Genomic DNA, 23,496 nt, shown 5'->3' on the forward strand with positions numbered 1-23,496 from the left:
ACTGACATGTAAACAATTACTGCTCCTTCATGAGTGACCACCTGCTGGCTGAGCCACGCTAACTGTCAACATGTGCACACTTCGCCTGCTGCATAGAGGAGGTAAAGAGAGTGGCCTTTAATCTTAATGAAGCGAGATCAGATGCTGCCGCATTTCAGCCCTCCAGACTACTTCTCTTTGTGTCTTACCTCAGCCTGCAGGAGTTAATCATGATATATCTGTGGTTTAGTCACACCTTTTATTATATTAATCAAAAGAAATCCTGATTCTGTGTTGGAAAAGCTTTAACTTGCCATTCTAGACTTTTCTGTAAATATCCTTTTTAAGCCACAAACAAAAATGTTAAAAAAAAAAAACAAACACAAAACAATGAAAAAAAAAAGAACAAACACAAAACAAAACAAAGCTTTTTTATGCTTACAATTTTGCCATTAGGAAACTTTTTCAGTTTCCCCATTTAAAAAAACAACAATCAACAACAACAAAACCACTTATATAACACATTACCAGGTTTAGATGATAAAAAGGAAGAGAGAATTCGAATGTCTTTCTTCTTCAGCATGCATCCCTTTCTTGTGCTCCCCACTTCTATTTGTGAGGATAATCTTGCTGGAACTATTTGTTCTTGCACTTCTCTGGTATGAATGAGCTGGGGCATTGGCTTTGGCCTTGAGTTTCTCTGGCACGCTCTTTGCTCTCCTTTGTAGAAATGGGTCACTTGTAGACCCATTAACCACTAGCCAACTGTGCACACTTTCCATACTGTGGGCATTTTGGGGGCTGCACAAAGTATCTTTGGGGCCACTGGTTACTTGAGGCAAAAAGCAAAACTGCTCTTTAGCTCTATAAGATACACATGTGCAAAACAGTAAATGCACCTATGCCTTACCACAATGTCTGCACAGCTCTTGCTCTTTCTTTGGTCAGTGTCTTACAGAGACTGGGACTCTGTCTTGGGACTGACTTCTCTCTCTTCCATGCATTTTTCACTCTCTTGGAGAGGACACCGCTGTTTGGTATGAGTGCTAGCAAGAACTCTTCTTGAGGCAGTTCATGCATAGCTTCTTAATAATAAGTTCTTTGTCAAGGTGGTTCTTGGCCAATTGTGCCTGACAGAGACCAGTTTTGAGACCACCACTGCATTATTTCTGTAGAGTAGCCTGCTTCCCAAAATACCAATCACACAACATGTTTTTTCGTGAGTGATAAGCGTACACCTTTCCAAAGGTGCTTTGTTTGAACAGATGACCACCAGAGTGTAAGGACCTATAGGGTTAATCCTGTTTATCCTGATGTCTTCTAAGGGTATGGGGCCCAGGGACTCAAAGGCCAGCAGAGAAGACTGACCAGAGTCTGAATTCTGACATGTAAGATGTCTTGTGCCCCCAGCAGAACTGGCAGGTGATTGCAATGATTTTGGTTATTTCTCCTTCCCCCAAGTGGGGGAACATCTGCAGAAGAATACTTACCTAAGACTGGGACCACACATCAAATCCCTGAATGGCACAAGTGCAGCATGTTAGTTAAAACCAGTACTAGCCAGAATGAAAAATGCCTTAGACAAAGTAATTATGTTTCTGCGTGTCTAAATGTTTAGATTTCACTTTTATTTTCCTCACGTTGTTGGTCTTACAGTACTGTTTTTAATCTAACAGGGGTGATAGCCCTCAACTTGCCACGGAGCTCTGCCGCGGGCCCGGGCCCGGCCCGGGAGCAGGCCCACGGCACCCCTGGGGCTGGGGACACAGGGGGACGAAGCCGTCCCTCTCTCGCCGTCCCTCTCTCCCCGTCCCGGCGACCACGGGGCCCGGCCCGGGCTGTGAGGGAAGGGACCGCAGCCGGTGCCGGTGATCGCGGCGCCTGCCCCGTCCCCGCCGGCCCATCGGGGCGGGCCGGGCCGGGCCCCGGGTGGACGGGCAGGCGGCGGCAGCCCGTTTGAATCGTTCGGCGGCCTCGGCTCCTCCTAGGGGCCGGCCCCGCAGCTCGGCCGGGAGGCCGGGGGCAGCGGACGCGTGTCCAGGCCTCCGCCCCCAAGCCACCGGCCCGGTGACAGCACGGCAGCCGGAGCTACCCCGGCCCGGCCCGGGACCGGGTGTGCTGGGCCGTGGCTGGCGGACCGCCTCCCGGGGCTTGTCTCCCCCTTCCTCCGGCTCCCTGTCCCCCCCTCCCGGCTGAGTTCATTCACTGGGATTGGTTTCAAATGACGCCATCGCTTTATTTTTACACCAATGACCTCATCCCAGCAGCTTGAAGTTTACTGACCAGCAAAACTCTTTTCTCTCTCTCCCTCCTCCTCCTCCTCGGGTCTGTTTGCTCTACCCATTTATTAGGAATTGTTTGGTTCCTTTCAGGAACAGGAGGCTTAAAAAAAATTAAAAAACAAAACAAAACCAAACCAAACCTCACCACCAACCCCAAACTTTCTTCCCCTCCCGATCTCCAACCCCCCCCCCCCCAGCTGTCCCTTTTTAATTCTCTCAAGCCATCTTGGGGGGGGGGGGGGAAGGGGGGGGGAGAAGACGAGAAAAAAAAGCTCCAAATGTTTCCTTTTCCTTCTCCTCTTCCCTCAGCCTTCATGCTTCCCCCTCTTAAAAAGATCAGAGTAGCGTTTTTTTTTTTTTTCCTTTTAAATTGCTGTTATTTTTGACTCGAAGAAGGCGAAAGAGGCGCTTTCCCAGCGGCTGGAAGGAGACAAAAAGTTGCTTTCTGGCGGCAACGGAGAGAGAGAGAGAGGCTGGTGGCAACTTTTATCCCCGCCGCGGGGACAGACCCGAGGCAGACAGACAGACAGACACAGACGGGGGGTGCGACAGTAAGTGCCGGGAGGAGCGCAAGGGTCGCCGCCGGAACCCCCGGCCCGGGGCAGCCCCGCGGGGCAGGGGGGGTTGGGGGGCAGGGCCAGGAGGAGGAGGAGGAGGGAGGTGAGGGAGGGTTCCCGCTGCCTGCCCTCCTCTCCCATGCCCTTCTTCACCGCCCCCTCACCTCCGAAGGAGAGCGCCAGCCGCGGGCAGGTCGGTGCCCCGCACGGGCAGGCTCCGGCCTCCTCCTCCTCCTGTCCCCGCCGATGGTAAGGAGAGGGAGCTGAGGGGGACAGGGGGGCACCGGCCTGCCGCAGCCCAGCTTCACCAACATCGGGGCCGGCCGGGACCCCGCGGGAAGGGGCGCGTCCACCTGCCCCGTGGCGCAGAGGAGGGGACGAGGGGCGAGGGGCTGCCCCGGGGAGGGGAGAAGGGCAGGCAGGGATACGGGGCAGACCCCCGGCTTTCTCGCCGTGCGCCGAAATTACCTTGGGAGGGTGGCTGGGGATGTGTGGATGAGGCTGGATATGTGCGGCCGTGTTTCTGAGCTGGGCAAACGCACCGGCGTCCAGTCTGCCTTGCACCGCCGCCAGCAGCCGAGGATGCTTTAAAGCCCCGAAGGACTCCCGAAGAAACCTGAAGTGCTAAGCTGGGCTTGGGAAACATTTAAATTGAGGCAGCTGACAAAATGGAGGCTGCTGTGGAGTCTAAGGGTGAAGCAAGCTGCAAATTGTTAACCTGACAGTGTGATCACGTAAACTTGTAACTCCATGGCTTGTGCTGGTACGCAGCCTGACAGATCCCCTCATCTGCCTTTATTTTATTTTTTTTTCCCCCCTAGAAGCCACAGGGAGGGATGATGAGCTCAGCACACACAGTGTGTGCAGAACAAGGTGTATGGGATGTGCCTGTTGCAAAGCCTGGTCAGTGGCAGGATTTTTCAGCGGCCCAAACCATTTTCTTACATGTCAGATGGAAAGGTGTCTTTTAGAAAACAAAACCAAGGAGAAGTTATTTTATTCTTCTGCTGTTTCAGTTGGTTGAAACAGAAATCGATCTTTTGGTTTTCCTATAAGTGAAGGGTGTAGTCATAGTAAGCTGTATTGTCTGAGCTATGACTAACTTTTTTTGTTCAAACATTCTGTGTATACCCAGCAGAATAAATAGAATAAATAGCACCTTTTTAAAGCTAAAATCAGTTTTAACTGTTTCTCCTTGCAGGAATGTGTTTTGGGGGTTCTTTCAATGACCTTAAAAAAAATCCGAAACCCCCAAACGATTTTGTATTCCTAACTTTAAGATCTGTGCTATTCCTGGCAGCATGTGGTTTGGTAGATACAGAACTTACGAAGTCACAAATGACCAAACAGGGGTTGGTTTAGACTCTTGTGTTTTGAGGGGAGGTGGAAAAATAGTAAGTCTTAATTTCTTTTTATGGCATTCATCTTGCTGCCCATTGGAAATTGAAGCATTCATCCCAGTTGTTTATGTTGGTTGGTTGGGGGTTTCTGTTTGAATGTGGAGGAAGTATGCAACAGGGGTTTGTATAAGTATTTTTAGCTTTAGTTTTTAGTCACTGAAGATATAAAGAATAGCGATATTGAAAAGTAAATCATGCATTTACTGAATATGCTTATAAATATTGTTAGAAACAAATCTATAAAAATGTTTGAGGTGTTATGAATTCTGTTCATTATGCTTGTTTAATACAATAGTGCTTCAGTCTATCTTAACACACAATTTCAATGTCTCCCTTTAAATGTACAAATAAGTAAAAGCAGCAGAGAAGTTACCAGTTCTTGTGGTAGTTAGAGGTGGTAGGCACGAAATGTTGTATGATTTAATGTGTGCGCAAAAGTCCAGAAAGCCCAACCAAGCATTTAAAATCTCATTACATTGTTTAAAGATACATAAATATGTTCCTGCTCCAGTAGGTCTCATTTTGTTAGCTACCTAAGCAGATATAATGGAACAGAATCAGCTTTAGTCACACCAGAACAACTTCTGTAGGAGAAAATGAGCTCAATTTATCTTTGTTTCTATAAAATGCGTGGTCTTCTTTCAGCAAAGTCAGCTAGCCTAACAGGGATGTTTGCTTTTAGCTAGAATAACTTCACTGGCCATAGGAACGGTATTGGCAGAAGCTCTTTGGGAATGTGTTAAATGGATTTCACCAGGAGGTCCGTCTCCCAGGCCAGCGCTGTCCACTCGCAGGTCTGTGGGCAGACTTGTGGATGCATCTGCCAAGTGCCCTGCACCTTCCTTGGCAAGATCACACTGCCCTGGAGGCCTGTGCCTGCATGTGCACAGCAATGAGCTGCAGTCTGGGGGAACGAGTCGTAGAGGATTGCTAGAGACGGGATAGAGTGAGCGGCTCTGCTGTGCTTCTGCCTGTATGATGAGTATCAGTGGGCGGGTGGGCCTGAGGAAACCTTTGGAGGGTGAACTCAGGCTCTCTGCTAGATGCTGAGAAGGCACATTAGCCACTGGTTTTTGTTACTTGCCTTGGTCTTCAGGTTCTAATGTGTTGTGCAGTAAGAGCTATTTGCAGAGCACGGGCCTTGCTCAGTCACACAATTTTTTTTTCCCAACGTTCATCTCTTTACTCCCCAGACCTATTCAGAAATATTCATTGTTTGTAAAACACATTTTCCAAGAAATGCACTAAGTACAGCTGAAACACTGTTTCCTCAAGAAAAGCAAGTCATGATGACGCAAGAACAGTCAGGAAAGCATCAAGGTTGTTCTTGACATGCTGACAATCTTTAATAGACAGATTGCATAGAGTAGGTATTGTCAAAGGACGAGGGGTGGAAAGAGTGGCACATCCCTCCCTTTTTCTTTTGTCCTTTTTTTTTTTTTTTTTTTTCTTTCATTCAACTCCCAGGAAGAACCCAGGGTTTGGCCTGTATATCCTGTGGCTGTCCTTACAGCTTTGTTGTTAAGCTGATCAAATGACTAAAAATTTCTTGTAGTCTTGTAGAACTTTGTCCATGGTTGTGTAATAGCATGTTTGTGTGTTATTTAAGAAGAATCATCAAGAATCTGTTTTTCTGGGTAATAGGAAAGTTATCCCTGATGCATTGAATGGTACGTTCTCTCTCCTTTCAATTCCTTACACGTTGCCTCTGTATCTTGTGTAGTGACATGGAGAGATTCTGTAGAGCATTTAAAATATCAGTACTTATGTATCAGCATTTTAAATATCAGTAATGTTTTTCTGATTTGTATGGTGTACCTTTTTACAAGCAAAGGGCAATGTGGCATTCTCGAGGGCTGTCAATTGCATACGTGGCTTCTACTTTCTGAAGAAATCGGAAGACATGGTCAATGGGTTGCCTGGCAGTGTGTGTCGGGGCACCTGCCTGGGCTAAAGCCAGCCATACCGAAGGTCATTGGTGTAGTGGGGAAGTGAACACTGTAACTTCAGGCTGCTTCCTACTGGTTATCTGAGGAACCCTATCCTCAGGTGTGTTTTTTTTTCTTTTTCATGTATTACTGGTTTAATAAATAGTATCACTGCCCTGATGTCAAAGCTAACTGAGAAGAAACTGGCTCTGGAGGCTGAGGAAGCAAAGCTAGAAGCTGAGATGCCCCAACTACTGCAGTATTGCTACCGGCCAAAGAATGCCATCAGACCAGGGGAGTTGAAGTTACCACTTCTTTCCTTGCCTTATCTGCCCCTTAGATTGGTATTAGCTTGGCAGCTCCAAGTAAGCCATCTCCGTTATAGTTATTCTGGAACTTCCCATAACACTTGAAGGAGGCCAAAAATATGCATCAATGGTAAAGTTTGGCATCTTCCTCTCAGGGTTTGTATAGTTTTAATCAGAGCAGTTCTTGGTTTGCTTATGGTTAGGGCCTGTTGGCAGCTGTCATAGTCTCCAGTGGAGATGATATTGACCACCAGTGAATTACTATTCCTCAGCGATGAAAGCAAAACTGCATCCTGGGTGTGTGTATGGAGGACGGGAGGGAAGATGGGCCTGAGTTCAAGGCCTTGTGTTTCCTTTTGCTGAGCTGTGTAGTCTGCTGCTGAGCCAAGACTGACCTACTCAGAATTGGCTCTGGGAAAACTGGCGTCTTTCCATTTTGTGTCCCTATGAAATGCTTCTGCAGACGAAAAAACAAAACTTAATAATTGGGCAGGCTAGGAAAGAGGGGAAGGAGTGCTGCCTCAGTGACAGGCTGCAGGGAGGTGTAGTGACCCAGTCTGTGACAGACCTGCCCCTGCTCCTGTGCTGCGGCCTTGCTGTTCGGGCACTGTGCGAAGCCATAATATCTGTGCTGCATGAATATGCGAACAGCACTGCTGAAACAAGGTCCTTCATTGAGATGAAGTCTGCTATCTCTGCTCTTTGTTTGTCACAATATAGGCCATACCTAGCCAGTAGGAAGCGTCTCCTTGGCATATTCTTTCAGGTAATTTTGCCCCATGTAGTACAAGTTCTCAGAAATTAGGATCAATTCTTTGCACAGACCTCCTCAGATAAGTTTATGGTCACATTTTGTCTCAAGCTTCAGTTATAAACTTCTGTAAGATGTTCAGCAAATAAAGATGTACAAGTGGAGGTGTACAAAGCTTCTTATTATTTGAGAATGAATGGAATCTTTTTCTTCTGTAAGATTTTTATACATGGTATTCAGAGTGATAGCCTGCTACATTAGTGTGAAATTTTTTTTTATAACTGTGTTCTGTTACAATTTTCTTTAGCAGAAATCATGATACAAGCTTTCTAATACTGGGACTAAACCAGGGTTTCCAGTACTGAGACTAAAACAGTGTCATCTGTTTTCACTAGGCTTCATGCGATTTTGCTTTGCTATATTAATCTATGAAATGAGCCTGTTGTACTGGATGACAGATTAGTGTTTTGTGCAAATGCTTTTTTTTTTTTTTTTACATCCTTGCCTGCTTGTGTTAATGCTTTTACATAACTAAAGTCATTGTGGGAGGCAAAAAGATGGATCTGAGTGTGTAATGTAGCAACATTGGAATGAGAACTTTACAGAGAGCATAAATTGAGGAGGACAACAGAGACTAATTGTATGAAATTCCTTTTGTGCACACGTTTTTGAGTTTCAATAACTAGTATGTATTCAGCCTGTTGGATTAGAAGGCTTTGGCACTGCATGTGTAGCATAGATGTTACTCTCAAAATAGGAGAGCAACTCTCCCTCCCCCAACAGTATTCCAGATAAAATTGATGCATTACTACATTGTGCTCCTACTGAACTCCTAGTAAAGCATGTTTGAAGGCAGAATAATTCATAATGTTAGGGCTATAAACACTACACTTTTAATAACCCAAATGTTTTTGCTTCTTGATTGCTTATGTGAGTAAGAATCATTCACCTCAGACTTTAAAGACTCAAATGCCATGTCAGGACTTGGGTTTCTACCTGCAAGATCGTGCTTGCAGAATGACTTTCTTGATAGTGCATATTTCACTAGGCATATGTAGTCCTTTGAGCATGGAAGCCATCCATCTTCTAAACACCAGCTTCCAAATACATCCAAGAAGTTTGAACTACACTTCAGAGGGCCTTTCTCAAGCATGCCATCTCACTACTGAAACAAGTCATAATTTCAAAGGTGGATAAGCACCGAGAACATATTCCCCTTAAGAATGGGCATGGGATTATTTTCCAGTCACTGTATTAATACTGTCTGGAGTGAGTATGGCACCTACCATCCATATGGTTCCCAGAAGTATTTGGTTACAGGTGAGAACCTGCTTTGATGTTGGGATTTCATAGTTTTTTTCTTTAAAAATGTTGCTTGTGTATCAGTGTTTTCTCTTGCTTTCCAGCTCTGCTGTTCCTGACAGTTTCATGGGAGGCTATTTAAACTCCAGAAAACTGGGAGGGAACAGAGCTGGAGGGGGACAGAGCAATCTGATAAGTTTCTCTTCTAACCCCGTTGTACTCAGAAGTACCCTTCTAAAATAAGAGAATTTAGGTTGAGGCTTCTTACTAGTAAAACTAGGGGAGCAAGCAGAGTAAACTTCTTGGTCTGAAGAAAGATTCATAAAGCTTTGCCAGTTTTTGAGCAACAAAGAAAAATATTCCAGCAAAAAAGTACAGCATTAATCTTAGTGCATTAGACTAATGTATTATTGGGTTCAAATAAGTCTGAAGGTTCACGCTAGATTGAATCCCAATTAGCAGATGACAAATGGTGTCACCACTTTTAGTAGGGCTTCCTCTGCCTCTCACAGATCCCTGGGTGCAAGACAGGTATGCTCCAAATTGAGGATTGGCTGTGAAAGAGTATCTCTTGCCAGAGCCTGTTCAGAGTTCTGCGCTGACGGTGAGTCTCTTCTCATCACAATGGGACTGAGTGCCTTCTTCCCTTTTGTCCCAAGCTAATCCTGCACTACTTCTATCTCTTAAAACCTCTCAAACTCTATATGATGAGTACTCTGAGGTCTTACTGGAGAGATGTAAACAGCGATGACTGGTCTCTAGGTTCACAGTTCCCTGTCTCACTCAGACATGCAGCTGAAGGCAAACAGGCAAAGTCTTTATGAGGGCTGGTAAATTCTGTGTTCTTCTAGATAGGGCATCCCCTGCCACCTCGTTTGTTTCTCTCCCTCTCCCTCTCTCCCTCTCTCTCTCTCTCTCTCTCTCTCTCTCTCTCTCTCTTTCTCTTTCTTGCATGTAACTTCTTGTCTGAATATGTATGATTACATATATTTTTTCTGTTCTCTACTTGTCAGTGGAGTGGGGTCTCCAGTGTAGCTGGTGAAAATCCACCACTTCTCATGGATGACATGTTGTGAGCATGCTGTCAGCTTCCCAGTCCTCCATTCTGCTTGTTAGGTGATCCATGTTTGGATACCATCCAGTTGACACAGCCTGTTTCCTCACTGTAGCTTATTGAGCATGTTGGCTGTGATTTCCAGGTGGACCTATTTGAAGATGTCTGAAAAATCTGTTCATCCAGCCCAGACATGATTATGTGACTAGGCCATTTGTTGCCTATTTCCTCTCAGAGTATTGCTGAAAATTAACTCCTTCAAGCATAAAATGGATGAGAAGGAATAGTAATACAAGTCGCACGTATGTCTTTGAGGCATTAGTCAGGATGGCAAAAAAAAGTGTTGAAATACTAACCCACATCATTGCACATTTTGCCAAGATGTGCAAATTCTCTCTTCCCATGGAGAGACCCACCTTTTTCTGCACCCCCCCCCCAAATTTGTAGGACTTGAATCTTTTTCTCTGACTGAGGTTTGTGTGACTTGCCAGCTCTCCTGCAGGTGTGACCTGTGCTGGAATGAGGAAGTGTGCAGTATCATTTCCCCTTCTGCCTAATGTATGGTTAAACCTACAGAAAAATGTTGAGGAAGCTCAGGCATTCTGTTCCTCTGACAGCCTTCTACAAATACAAGCTATTAATGACCATTGCCTTTAATGGACAAAAACAGTACTGGCAATTCCTTTGTGCACTTTATTTAATGGCGTAACAAGCAAGCACATTAGCTATTTTTATTCAAACAGCCAGACATAAGCCAGTATGGCAGAGTGACTATGAAATGTCTGCATAGCTACATGAGAATACATCTGCCGTTTAAAACTAAGGTTTTTTCTTTTAGTTAGGGTATTTTGAGAGGGTTCAACCAATGATTGTCTAATCTTTCTTATTGAGCCATGCCATAGATTTTCAAGATTTTGTATTAAAATAAGCAGAACATTCTTTTCAGTACTGACTTTAACTGTTTCAGTCAATGATGAGGATTTACTGCTGTAGGAGAGGTGGGTGGGTGGCAAAGCAGGAGCCGGTTCAGGTTAAAGGTTCAGTTCTTGTCCTTTCAGGAAGCTTCTGGACTATCTGTTGTTACGTGCTGCTGAGTGACAGGCGCACAAAAAGAGCTGAGTAGAGGGACATTGTTAGCAAATGCTAGTTTAAAGAGATGCAGTGTTTGGGGAATTTTAAAAAGCTTCCAGGTTCCTGCAATTTTTAGATTTATTTATTTCCCCCTCTTTCCTTGATGAGGCTATCTACTTTGGCAGAAAAATGTCTTTCATGGCTTGACAATTAATCTAAAAAAATATATTTTTCCATTGATAATTCAGGGGTGAGGGGCTGAAGTGAGCATTTGTTTTTTTGGGATGGGTACATGTGCAACAAATACTTATAACTGAGTATTGACATATGTTATCTTCAGTTCAATTTCATACAAAAAAAATCAAACTTCATGTCTGTGGTAGATGCTAGAGGTCTGGGGGGAGGAGGGGAGGGAAGAGAGAACAAAACAAAACAAACAAAACAAAAAAAACCAAACAAACAAAAAAACACTTTAATGTTATGCTTTCCCTGACTTGGAACCTGTCTGATACTGGAGTAAATACCTTGTAGTCACATATTTTTACGTATCTTTACTTAACTAAATTATAAAGTGTGCTTACAAAAATCTTATTATTATATCCACCAAAGTAAGGCATTTCTATTGAGTGTTTAATGTTTGGTCCATCTGTGGTATTACTTTTCAATACAGCCAAACCTTATTCTTTGTCAGCTACTTATCACTTATTTACCTGTTTTTTCTGTTTATATTGGCAAAGCATGCAAGTGTAACTTCCTACTTCAGAGGTCTCTCCCTTTCAAATGTCAATTGTTATACATCAAAGCACAGCTGGAGGAGTCTACCTATTGCTAGAAAATAGTATTACTTTTTTGGGGGGCGGTTGGAGTTGGGACACTCATCAAATAGATCAGCTGCTTTGTGATATTAAGAAGGTAAAGTAATGAAACCAACCACATCTTTCAGCTTCACCACCAGTAGTAAAATAGGCTGACTTATGTTTAAATGTTTAACTCAAAATACAGTACTATCTTCTGATACATGTGGACAGAGCTGTGAGCCTTCTGCTTTTACTCAAAATGCTGTTAAGTTGCATTAGTGGGAAAAATGCTCAGGCTTATCACTTTCTGCAGCTGAAGCTTCAAACAGTATGTCCAGTTCCAAAATCTCTGTGCTATCAGCATCGACTTCTGTCACTGTGGAAATACTAGAGAAGGGAAACATACGTAAGGAACAGGGAATAATGGAAAAGAGGTATTGATCATCTGTGGGAAAAGGGCACCCTATGGGCTAATAAGGGGGAAAAAGGAAGAATGTGGAGGCAACGGAGGTGACAACTATTCAAAAAAAAAAAGTTCTGCATTGGTTGTACATGATGATGAGCCTTTTAAAGCACAGGAAACACATTTGTAATATGACAACAGGATAGGGTCATTCCGCTTTTGCTAGTAATACTGAGCTTGTACTAGCAGATAACAAAAGAGTTATTTTCTCTGTGTATGAGGAAAAAACATTTGATAAAAGTCTAAGGATAAATTTTAGGAAATATAGCGAAAGGGGTAGCTTCCAGTGAGGTCATGATAGTAAATATTATTTGTGCATCTAGAAAATAATTTCTAAAGATTTAAACAGTAATGAGTAGTGCATTTTGCCTTCCTGAGTCTGTGTTTTGGTTTATAATTCGTGTAACTGCAGATATGTGTTCCAATCTATATATGCTGGTTTAGAATGCATGGTGGCTGTTGGGAGAGTAATATTGCATGGGTTTACATATTTTGTCTTTATCAGTAGGCCTTTGTCAATATTTAAGAAAGAGTTGGTTTCAAAATGTTGCCCTACAGACCACATTTTCATGCTGGAAACTTGTAAGGTTCAGAGACATGGGCCTCAAATAGCAAACTTCCAAATCCACGTAAATACATGTTTTTCAATGCAACTGAGATGGTTTGAAGGAACGGGAAAAATGACCTATCTATGCATTTCTGTTGTGAAACAGAATGTTTTTTTGTTTGTTTGTTTTTTGTGAAACGGAATTTTTCTTCATGCTGTCAGTGAATTACTGTTGGATTTTGTGTTGTTTTATTTTTAATCAGGTATGTATATAGTTACTCTAGATGGAAAATAAGCTTTTATTAAAAAAAAAAAAAAAAAAAGGTTGGCAAATCTTGTGTTCACTATTAGGATATATCCAGCTCAAGAAGCTGATGTCCTCTAACTATGTACAAATGTACAAGCTTCCCCAGGCTCCTGTGATTTGTCTTCTAACATTTTTGGGTTCTGTTACATGCTTCCATTGATGTGAATGCTTTGCAAGGACAACTAGTCAGTGCCACAGGGAGCTTTAATCTGAATACACAAAGCAGAAGAATAGTAGTGTAAAGGCTATTGACAGTGTCCTGCTGCAGCTGTGCTAGTAGAAAAGGTTCCCGAGTCCAGCTGCTGGTCACAGCGCCCCTGCCACTAGTTGCTGCCCTGAGTCTGCTGCTGGGGTAGTTCTGTGACTGTTCATACTTCATCTGAGATGAAGTCAGAGGATGGTCTTTTAAGTAGCCCGTTTTGCTGTATGAGCTAGCCTCGTCAGGTTTTGCTTGAAGCAGATCAAAAATCTGTTGTGCTGTTTCATAGGCCCTAGGTGGTCATTCGCTTCTATGACAGACCTTAAATTACATGCCCTTTGGATACATAAGTCTTAGAAGTAAAATACTCTGTGGACTGTTCTCTCCTTTACTCTGGACTCTTCCCAACTCCCTATTCCCCTTGTTGACCAAAAGAAGTAGGTTCAGTAGCAACAAAAGTGAAAACAGAGAAAATTAGCGTGGATCCACTGAAACCAGTGGAGCTCTGTCCAGCTTGGGCAGTGCAGCGTGTGTCTCTGTAGCAGGTAACAGCAGTCAGAGTTTTGTCAGTAAGGCAAATTGGCTTGGTGCTTTACTCTGCTCCAGCCAAATAATTTCTTCTTGCTTCAGAGACCCATCTCTTGCTCCTCTTTGCAGCCGCTTGGCCCACAAGCCAGGTGAGGGTATCCCTGGAGTTGCTGTATCCCACAGTGCAGGTATGCCCATTGCATCTCGTGGCAGTCTGAAGAGGATTATGGAAACTCAAAGAAATTCCTTTCCAAGCTTGTCTTTCTGCTGGGGCAGCCAGAAGTGTATTTGTGAGATGGATTTGTCTACTGGAAACTAAGGCTGGAACCATCGTTTTAATGTAAAATCCTAACAGTGACTGTTCATTTGCCACTGTACATTCAGATTGGCTTGGCTGGGCTGCTGGCATCTCACAGAGCCCTGTACTCCAGTGGAAGCTCTTCTTGTCTGTGACCTGGCAAATTCAGTATTTGAGTTCTGTGAGGAAGCTCTTCCTTTAAAAATGGCAGGATGTATATGCATGCATGTGTGTATATGTTTGCTTTATATACAAACACACACACATGTGAGTCCATACACGTACAGACTGTCTGTCTATATAGACATGTACACAGATATATAACAGATGTACACACTGTGTCCAGAACAGCGTATGTTTTATAAAGCTTTTATTCAAAATGATTTTTTGGTGTTTTATATAAAAGGATAAGCAATTAATTAGCTAGGGGAGAAAAACAGCCTTGCAGATAGGTTTTCTTGGACTGGTCATGTATAACGGAGCGAGAAGATCCAGATACATGGTCGTCATGAAACACTGAGTACGTGGCTTTAGTGGTTGTAGTTATCTAAAGAAGGCAGACAAATTTTGCACATTCAGTAGCTTTTAGTGTATCTAATTGAATAGGCATGTGATTTCTGATCATTACTTGGGCTTAAGAAGGAAATTAAATAATGAAAGCCTTATCCCTTTCTACTGAAAACTTTAAAACATTTCTTTTATATCATACTTATTCAGTAAAATAAAAAAAAATCTCTTTACTGTTATTAAATGGATGGCTAGTAATGCCTATTTTTGTTTTTACCCTGTCTAATTTTTGTATTTTGTATTTTTCTTATATTATTTAAATGGTACTGGTGTTGTCATATGTTTGGAGTTGTCATATGGAATTCTAATTTTCCTTACTTGTTAATTGTTTGTGTCATCTCTGCCAGCTGCTTGGGGGAAGGTGTTGATTTCACCTAAAACTCACTTCAGTATTTCCACTCCTCTCCAGGTGGTGTTTCTGACTTCTTTTTAATCATAACACTGTATGTTTTGTACACCTTCAGTCTTTTTTTCTTTTTTTTTTTTTGAGTGCTCTTTATATTTACTTTAAGTAAGAGTATGGCGATAACAGGATCATCATTGTGGAGTCATGTCAAGATTGAAAAGGTTCTGCTGGCCAGAGCTCCTGTCGATGTATGGCTGCTTGTATTTCCATATTGCAGGGTTAAGCATGTGCTTGGCACCAGGCATCTGCACTGAAAGAGATGGTGCTGCAGCAGATCACATGTAGGGCAGATCGGAACCCAGAACATGCTGGTGATGAAATTGCTGTCCCTAGTCTTGTTCCTGGTGATACTTTGTCAGCTGAGGACTTTTGTCCATCAGGGAAGAGACTTTTTTTTTCCCCTCTGACCATGTAGACAGTTTTGCTTGCAGCAAATTTACATGGGTTTATACAAACAAGCCAACTGAAGTAGCCTTCCATTAACCCAGCTCTGCTGTTTAGCCAGGTCCACAGCTCTAGAATTAACTTACAAAGCGGTTAATTTCCGATAACTTTGTCCAGTATTGTTTCTGTCAACACAGACTTCAATTTGCCTTTTTTTTTTTTTTAAATATTTATGGATCCTCTGAGTTTCTTCCATCTTCTCATTGGTGGGGAGTGGGTGTGCATGTGTATAGTTGTATTATATTTTTCTTATAATTTTCTTATAAAATTCTTATAATTCCAAATCTTTGGAACTTTTTCCTATAGACAACTACAAAATGGACTTTTTAGTAAGTCTACGTAAGGTTGTTTTAAGCAATTGAGTTGATATGCTCCAAGCTGCATGGGTAAATTTAATGGTGGGTTTGGGTGGGGTATAGAAAGGTGATTCTGTGTCCTCCCCCATTTCCTGTTTATGTTCAGTTACACCTATCATCAGGTTATCCAAATGTTTTGTGTGGATACTTTTAAACAAGTTTTCCTAGTACTGAAGTTCCCTGATTTTTTTTTTTAATTTAATATCACCTATAGCATGTTTTTACAAACACTTCGTACCTCTCCTGAAATAGCTCACTTTAATGAGAATTACATATTTCTGTTATCTGCTTGGCCATTACATTCTTTAATTCCCTCATAAATCGTGGGGACATGGTGACTTATTGTTGATTAATCATTTTTTTAAATCTCTCATTAGACTTGCCAGTCCTGACAGTAGATCATCCTAGTCTATCTCAAATTTATCTTTTGCAAGCATCCTGTGTGGGAGAGACTCTTGCAAAGAAATCTATTTTTCCCTTTTCAGCTATTATTATCTTGTGTTAGTATTAAATTTAATTGCAACCTTCAATTTTTGTGCACTAGCTCTTACGATTTTTATTATTATTTTGATATGTTTTCCAGTCTGATACTCTTTGCTCTCCAAAGGCATTTTTTTTCCTGTCTGCTGTCACTTACTCTGCTTTCTGTTTCTTTACCCAGGCTTGGATTCACATTTTTCTGGGATATACTCATTTGGCCTGTGTAACCTCACGAAAATGTTACCATTTAAGCATAATGACTCTTTTCTTCCCTGGCTTCCTGTTCCCTTTCCTTGTGAAGTGGTATGTATACCTTCTGTAACTTTTAGACTCAGATGGGAGCTAAACATGCAGTTTTTAATTTCCTCTCTTCTTGAATTGAGGATCTTGTGGACTGGCGGTGTTTTAATCCCCATTTCTGAAACTGAACAGCATGGTACTAGTTTTGACAGGATTCCTTCCATGAGTGTGGTGAACTTGGTTATATTATGGCCACTGCTGTTTAGTGGTGAGCTAACACAAATGATAAATTGGCTTTCTGACTTAGTACTAAAATCACTGCAGGGAAGAGCAGAGGGAAAGCTTGGTTTCTTATTTCCAGGTAAAGAAAAAACAAGGAACCAAAGATGTCCCTTGCCGTGTCCTGTCATGGTTTAAAGACTAAATTGAAATGTGGATTCTCCTTTGTCAAATCAAATTCCTCTTGCATTTGGCATGGTATTTCCCTTACTTCCATCTCTTAAACAGAATTGACTGGACTCTTCCCCCTTTTCCATAGTAACTGTGTGATTCCTGTTTGGTTTGTGAGAATTGCAGAAGTTCTGATATTTTCCTGGATTAAAGGTGCCAGATTCTTCCTCCTTCCTTTTGTTCTTCCCGTCCCAACAGCCACGTACAGGCTTCTTGAAGTTTTTTTTTTTTTCTTGTCCCAGGAAAAGATTCTTCCTCCTCATTCTTAATGGCATTCTTTATGGTTCCTCATATATAGAGTGCTTCAGCTGACCTCAAACATTTTGTAATGCCAGTGCCATTTTACCAGCTAAGCGAATGAAATAGTAATAGCATGCTTCCCACTTCTGAGTCAGCTGTCTTCCCTTCATTTGGGGCACGTAAGTCTCTAAATTCCTTCCTGATAGGTTTCCATTTTGAAAATAAACTCTGTCTGGAATGATGTGGCATGTCTGCCAGCATAAAATTGGTATGAAACACTAAGCACAGGGAACTTGTTATCAAAATACTTTTTTTTTTTTTTTAAGGTTACTGTTGTGAAAAGGAATGATTAAGAAGTGTTACTCCAGAAGTAGAGAAAAAGCATTAGTGATTGCATCTTTCCTCTACAAAAAAATCAGTGCTATTCTGAGACCCAAAACTCAAAAACAAGTTGTAATGAAAATATACTAAAATCCTAGGCTTTAGCTTGGTTATATCAAATACTTGGTAGAACTCCAAAGTGGTAAATAACTCAGTTATTTTCTTTATGGAGTACTAATCTTGTTTGCTTTGGCATCTAAATCCTAAGTCACAGCTTATTTTTACTTAATATACACTTTCTTTTAGAGTATCCCTTCTATGCAGTAATGGAGATATTTATTGCAGAATCCAGGAGGCCAGTCACAGACCAAGGATTCTGCTCTGTTTGGCCCCAGAGGCAGGAAAGAATGGTGTTCACCCGGGCAGTTCTGTCAACCTAACAAGCACCAGTCATACTGCTGCTGCCACAGTCCTCATTGTGACAAAGTAGTGGTTTTGAGGCCATATTTTGAAGGAGTGTGAGATAGGTGGGTCCTCATGTTGTCTTGTACAGCCCAAGAAGAAAATAAAGATGTGTTCATCTGGTCAAAGGAGCTGGTGTGGAGAGTTATATTTGCTATAGCATTCTGAGTAGGTGTGAATGGTATAGTCAAGGCCAAAGGAGACGCCACTGTGCTACTAGCCTATGCTAGTATCATGTGCCTATGCAAGCGTTTTTCATCCGTTTATGTTGTTAAAATTCTCCTAATTCTCACCAAAAAGTGGTCTGGATACATTGCTAGCTTTGATGTAGAAGTCTGAGGAGAAATCTGTTGTGAAGATGAAGTAAGTTGATGGCAAAGGGGAGCCTCTCAGCTGTAGCTGGATTTTTGAGTTCCATCAGGAGGGTACTTAACATGATTTAAATGTGCAGGCAATTGATTTGTAAGTGAAGCCGTTAGCTAGTGACACGTTATTCTAGACTGGCCATTAGTTAATCTTGTTTTCTTTCTGTCACCGTTTTTATTGCAATGCGTGGAGGTTAAAATCCACAAGAAAGCATAGTAATACTGTAAGTTGTCTGCCTCTTCGATCACTTCTGTTAACAGCAAGAATTTATTTTTGTTGACGGCTGCAAACAATTGCCATGCACAAGATGACATCTTCAAAGTAAGTCTTAAACAAACAAAACCACCTTTCTTCTGTAACTTCTGATGTTAATTCCTGTCTTTCTACTTTTTCCGTTGAGACTGTTACAAGCATTGGTTGTTTCCTTAATGTGTGATTAGGTTTGGTGTGGAGGTTTTAACAGATGTAGATTTTGAGACAGCAGTCTAAGATGTGATGGGCTTTACTTTGAGGTGTCAAAATAATGGGATTACACATGGTGGTTCCTGACAGTCCCCAAAACATAGTTCATGTAAACTTTTTTCTGCTCCAGCAGGACAAATTCCTTTTTGGTTAGTGTTGCGTCTGTGTTCTTTATGAATTTACTGAAATACGGTGTGTGTGTGTGTTAAACAGCAGTTAAGTTTCAGAGCTTTCAAGTTTTTTGTTTGTTTGTTTGTTTTTTAGGAAAACCAGAGCTGCAACAAAATTAACAAGTTTTCTGATTCAATTTTCAGACCTGTCATTGCCTTAAAAAGTCCCATCAGTTGCTAACATGTAATAGTAACCTTTAATTGAGTTCTTTGTGTAGGATTCATTTATCTCTTAGTGTGGCCATCAACCTCAAAGGATTTAGCTGTGTTTATAGTTTTATAAGGGATTAAGTAACCTACCTCTGGATTCAAAAACAAAACCAAAATTGATTGATCATGATACAAACAAGGTAACAAAATTATCAGAACTTCAGGAGGCTTAACCTCTTGTTCTTTATGGTTTAGTTGAAACCTGTGAAGCATAAAAGGTGGCTTGGAGTTGCTCTCCTCCATCATAATTATTCAACTTCCAGGTTTTCTTCATTGTTGTGAGACAATCGGAAGATGTCTATCTATGTAAACCTGATGGAAGCATTCCCCTCAGGCTCTTCGCATGGTGCTGCTCTCTTTGTAAAGCTCTCAATGTTTCTGCTCTAGTAGCACTATGCACCATTCCTGCTTGGGTCACCAGTAGTCTGCAGCTGGATTTTGCAAGTTGGTCTGTGTCAGGAACTATTGATAATCTAATTCCAGGGTTCAGACATGGAACTTGCTCTTTAGAGAAGCTTTCTCATGGATAAATCTGAATGCATTTAGATGTCTGAGAAGAGGAAGGGGTGGGAGGGAGTACCATGGGAATTGCCTGTAGCCTTGCTGGATAGATAAATAGCTTGTGGCAGGCCCCAGGAGGATTTGATCATGCCTTAAAAACACTCGAAGAAGGTACCCATAGTTAGATTTTTAGTTAGTCTGGCCCTTTGTGATCATTTACCCCTAAAAAGAAATGTAAATGGATTTTAAGCTTGGTATTGGTTATTCACCAAAGAACTTTTGGATATGGCTATGACTTTGTCAAAATAGAAATGTGCTAAAAGGTGCTTACCTAGACAGTTGGTGGTTGTCTGTCTGGGAGGCACTGCTTTAAGCCATGGGTGTTATATATAGTAGTAAGTTCAAAATGCAGTGAAGAAGAGGGTGATTCTATTGCATGTGATGACATGATAGGATTCTATGGTGATGACAGCACGAGGTTTTTTTTTTTCAGATGTTCTTCCTGAAGCTTGTGAGCTTTGTCTACTCGCGCCTTTTGGAAGAAAGTCCTTATGTGCCTGTGAGTAGCTAATGCAGAAAAGGATTGTGCTTTTCTGTGGTTACAAGCTCAAGTGCCGGTAGTAACGGCGCTGCCCACTTGTAGGCGGGAAGACAAGCAGAAGTTCCAGTTAGATCTGTACCTCTTATGCTGCTGTATGGAGTGGGGAAGTTTCCTTTTTGCATTTGTGAGGGGCTAAAGCCCAGCAAGAGGAATCTTGTCCCCTTCTGTTTTCCTAGATCCAGTGTACTTGAAGCAGAGAAACTGTAGCTCCAAAGCTCTCACTAAACTTCCTAAGAATACTTTTGTTAATTGTAATTGTCTGTGTAGTATAGTTTGACAGGATTAATAAAGCATGGAAAGCACTTCCTACTGTTAGCTTTAACGTTTTTCTTTTAATGACAAAGTTCTTTGGATTTGGCACAGTCTGTCAGCTGCAGCCTTCTGAAGTACAAATAGTGATGACCTGGCATGCAGCACGGTGCTGGTAAGAGGATATTTGGGCCAAGGACTCACAGCCAAGCTCTTACCTTTTTGCATAAGATTTTCTTTAATGGGAATGTGGAGCAGATGGGATCTTGGTTAAATAATTACTCCCTGACGGAGCGAGTACCGCCCCGAGGAACGCAGTTATGTAACCTGCGTCCCTGCTGTGCTGCATAGGAATGAGGAAGGTGCATGCAGGGGTTGCACGAGCAGTCTTCATGCTGTTGCTTTCTAATTCCAGGGCACTCAACTCTGCAAACTCTCTGGAAGGAGTTCTTAATCTGAGGTTTTACACAATTTGTACCAATAGAGCAGTAATCCTCTATGGGGACAGGTCCTCCTTTCCCATGCAAGCAGTGAGCTTGGCATGGTTAAAGCCAAAGTTACATCAACTCTTGGGGACAACTGTAAGTTTTGTGGTTCAATATCTAGTAGTCAGGTTCATCTTTTTGGGGAAATAGTGTCCTTCTCTTCTCTTTCAGTCATTCCAGCATATTCTCACTCAACTCTGAATACAGACTACCCCTGCTGTCTGCAGCAACTTCTGTGTGCTGGTGGTAAGATTATTCTCCAGTCCTTATTCCTGTTCTGCATGTTTGAGCAGAAAGAATAACACAAGCTTAAGAAATCATCTGCTTTTGTTGGTGTTTGGTACTGAAATTGCATACAGCAGCAATTACAGAACAAATCATTCGGGATATGGCAGTGCAGCTTGAGATGCTCAGCCTAGTCCATCTGCCCTACACTGGGGAGTGCTGTGGAGACAGTGGGTGGCTCAGGTTTGGAAAGCTCTGTAGCTGTGCCATAGGGTAAGCCTGTGCAAATAGACTCTCCTTTCTATCAAGGCTAGCTTGAACACTAAGTTGTTGGTTTTGTTCAGAGCTAGCTCAGGAGTCTTGGATTTAGACATCTCTTCTCTGCATGACAGATTATATGTCCCTGCACTGAAGCATCTTGCCCAATGCATGTAGAATATTGGGAGAATTTAGCTGCCAAACACATTTAAAAACAATAACACCTGCATCTTCTTGCTTTTTGACTAAAATTCAGGCATGTGGCCATAAGCATACCAAAAGGCATACCTCTGATGACTAGGCTCCTTGCAAAACCTGAAGGTTGTTCTCAAGAAGATATATGCTTTCAACAAAGTGCCAGAAAACTGGGCAAAACTATGCTTTAAAGCTGGTGGCAAGAACATGAGTAAGAAGAATGCTTTAGTCCTGGATAAGCATTGTAGCTACAGGAAGACCAGATGCATTTTCTTTCAGATCTGTCAGAGGTGTTATTTTTTTTTTCTTTTTTTTTTTTCTTTTGCCTGTTGCAAAGCAGTCTAAGCTGAATTAAGATTCGGACATTCTAAAAATGTATTTGGATTTGTGCTTGATTTTTCCAGCTTCCGGGTTTTGGGTGATTTGATTTCAGAAGTGTGTGCCTAAGCATCAAGCTTGAGCCTTGTGTGGTGGCTGCAGAGGAAGAAGCCTGAAGGGGGGTGGGAGGAGTGCTTCTCCTTCCTTTCTTTCCTGAGGAGAGCAAGCAGTGACCTCTGGCTTTGTGGTTGTGTTAAACTGTTTTCCTGCACATTTTGACCTGTGCTATAATCATATCAGCGATTTAAATTGGAGATGAGTTTTTTTCTGGAAGAGATTTCTCACCTAAGTCTGCATATCTGAAACAATTTTGGCATTCGTTAGTAGGAATTAATACCATTGTAGGTGGCAAGTTATCTAGCTAACGTTTATTCACAATCCAAATAGAATGAAAAAAACAAAAGCAGGCAACAAACACATGAACTCTACCTGTTGCTGTCATAACTATACAAAAGCAATTGTGTCTAATCTCACCTACTGTCATTGTCACAGGTATTTTTACATCAAATCTTAGAAGTGAAGGAAAAGAAATTTGGTTTTATATGTAGCTTGGAATGGTCAGAGTTTTTTAGGTAACCTGAAAACGCATTTTTAAGGAAACCATCATCTTTTGTGTGAGCGTCTCTGTGTTGGGGTGTGTGTGCTGGTTTTGTTTTGTTTTCAAAATGCAAACTTTTTCCAGACAGGGGCTGTAAGAGTTTTGTACGGAGAGTGAATTTTGTTGTTGTTTAAATGGATTGATTTGGGGAAGATGGGCAAAGTCTTAGGAATGCAAACCCTACTTGAAGTTTGAAATAAGAACTGTGAATGTAAAGGTAAATCCAGGTCAAGTTTTGTTAATGATAAACTATTGGATTAACTCAGAGAAAAGTTTGTTTAGGAGGGGGACTGAGATAACATGGTTAGACCCTGTATAGTAGAGGGGCAGGTAATTTATCAAATAGCAAAGGATTAGTAGGAGTCAAGATGTGGGAAATGCTTTCTATGTATCTGGTAATTTTGTGATGACTCCATGATTTTCTTGTTTTGGTGTTAATTCCATGGATTCAGAGTCAGGGTGGTAGTGTTCTTTCTTTGAGGATCTTTTCAGTTTCTTTTTGTCTTGTATTGCATGTTTTCAGTGATGTTGCTTCAGCCAGAATGTTTCCATAAGAAATGTGATTCATTGGGTAATTAATGACATACTTCGGGATGTGCTTTGGACTTCTTGTTTTCCTGTTTGGGAAGAGGGACAGGCTGGATGTGGAGATGTTTTGGCAGTCTAGGCTTCTGTTCCTGTGTCACAACTTGGTTCCGTTTCACGTCCATGTGTGAGAGGAAGGGTTTGTGCATTCTGGAGTTTGTTCCCTCCCTCTCCTCTCTCCATATTAACTGGTCTCAGAAAAGATGTTCCCTCTCCTTGTGAGACCTGCCTTTCCTGTATCCTTGGGCAGTTGCAGATACAACAGTAATAGCAGGGATCAGCTGGATGCCCTTCTTGTGAAGCAAGTCCAGGCGTTTTCTTTCATAGAATAACTGGAATTTAATGTGGTGCTGGCAATGAGCGTGAGATAATGCGCCTTTTCCTGACTGAGTAGGATGCTTTCCTAAACATGTTACATGAATTATTATGACAGCATTGTTCCATGAAAACATGTGTAGTGTAGGTTTGAACATCCT

At 42.0% G+C, this 23,496-nt stretch overlaps 1 protein-coding gene across 6 annotated transcripts in view; it reads left to right on the top strand.

The window, feature by feature from the left end:
• The first annotated feature begins 2,179 nt into the window (after positions 1 to 2,179).
• Positions 2,180 to 23,496, top strand: part of DUSP16 (dual specificity phosphatase 16) — a 67,989-nt gene continuing 46,672 nt past the window's right edge. Inside the window, exons 1-4 of one of the 6 annotated variants that reach the window (XM_066999829.1) lie at positions 2,917 to 3,067; positions 16,206 to 16,327; positions 19,940 to 20,005; positions 20,953 to 21,027. The gene's annotated coding sequence lies outside the window, so the exon portion shown is untranslated. Of the gene's footprint in view, positions 2,813 to 2,912; positions 3,068 to 16,205; positions 16,328 to 19,939; positions 20,006 to 20,952; positions 21,028 to 23,496 lie in introns of those variants that run through there. The other 5 variants (XM_048053638.2, XM_048053635.2, XM_048053639.2 and 2 more) reach the window with 5 other exon arrangements.

This window comes from Anser cygnoides, chromosome 1 (assembly GCF_040182565.1).
Source record: "Anser cygnoides isolate HZ-2024a breed goose chromosome 1, Taihu_goose_T2T_genome, whole genome shotgun sequence".
In the NCBI taxonomy this organism is placed as follows: domain Eukaryota; kingdom Metazoa; phylum Chordata; class Aves; order Anseriformes; family Anatidae; genus Anser; species Anser cygnoides.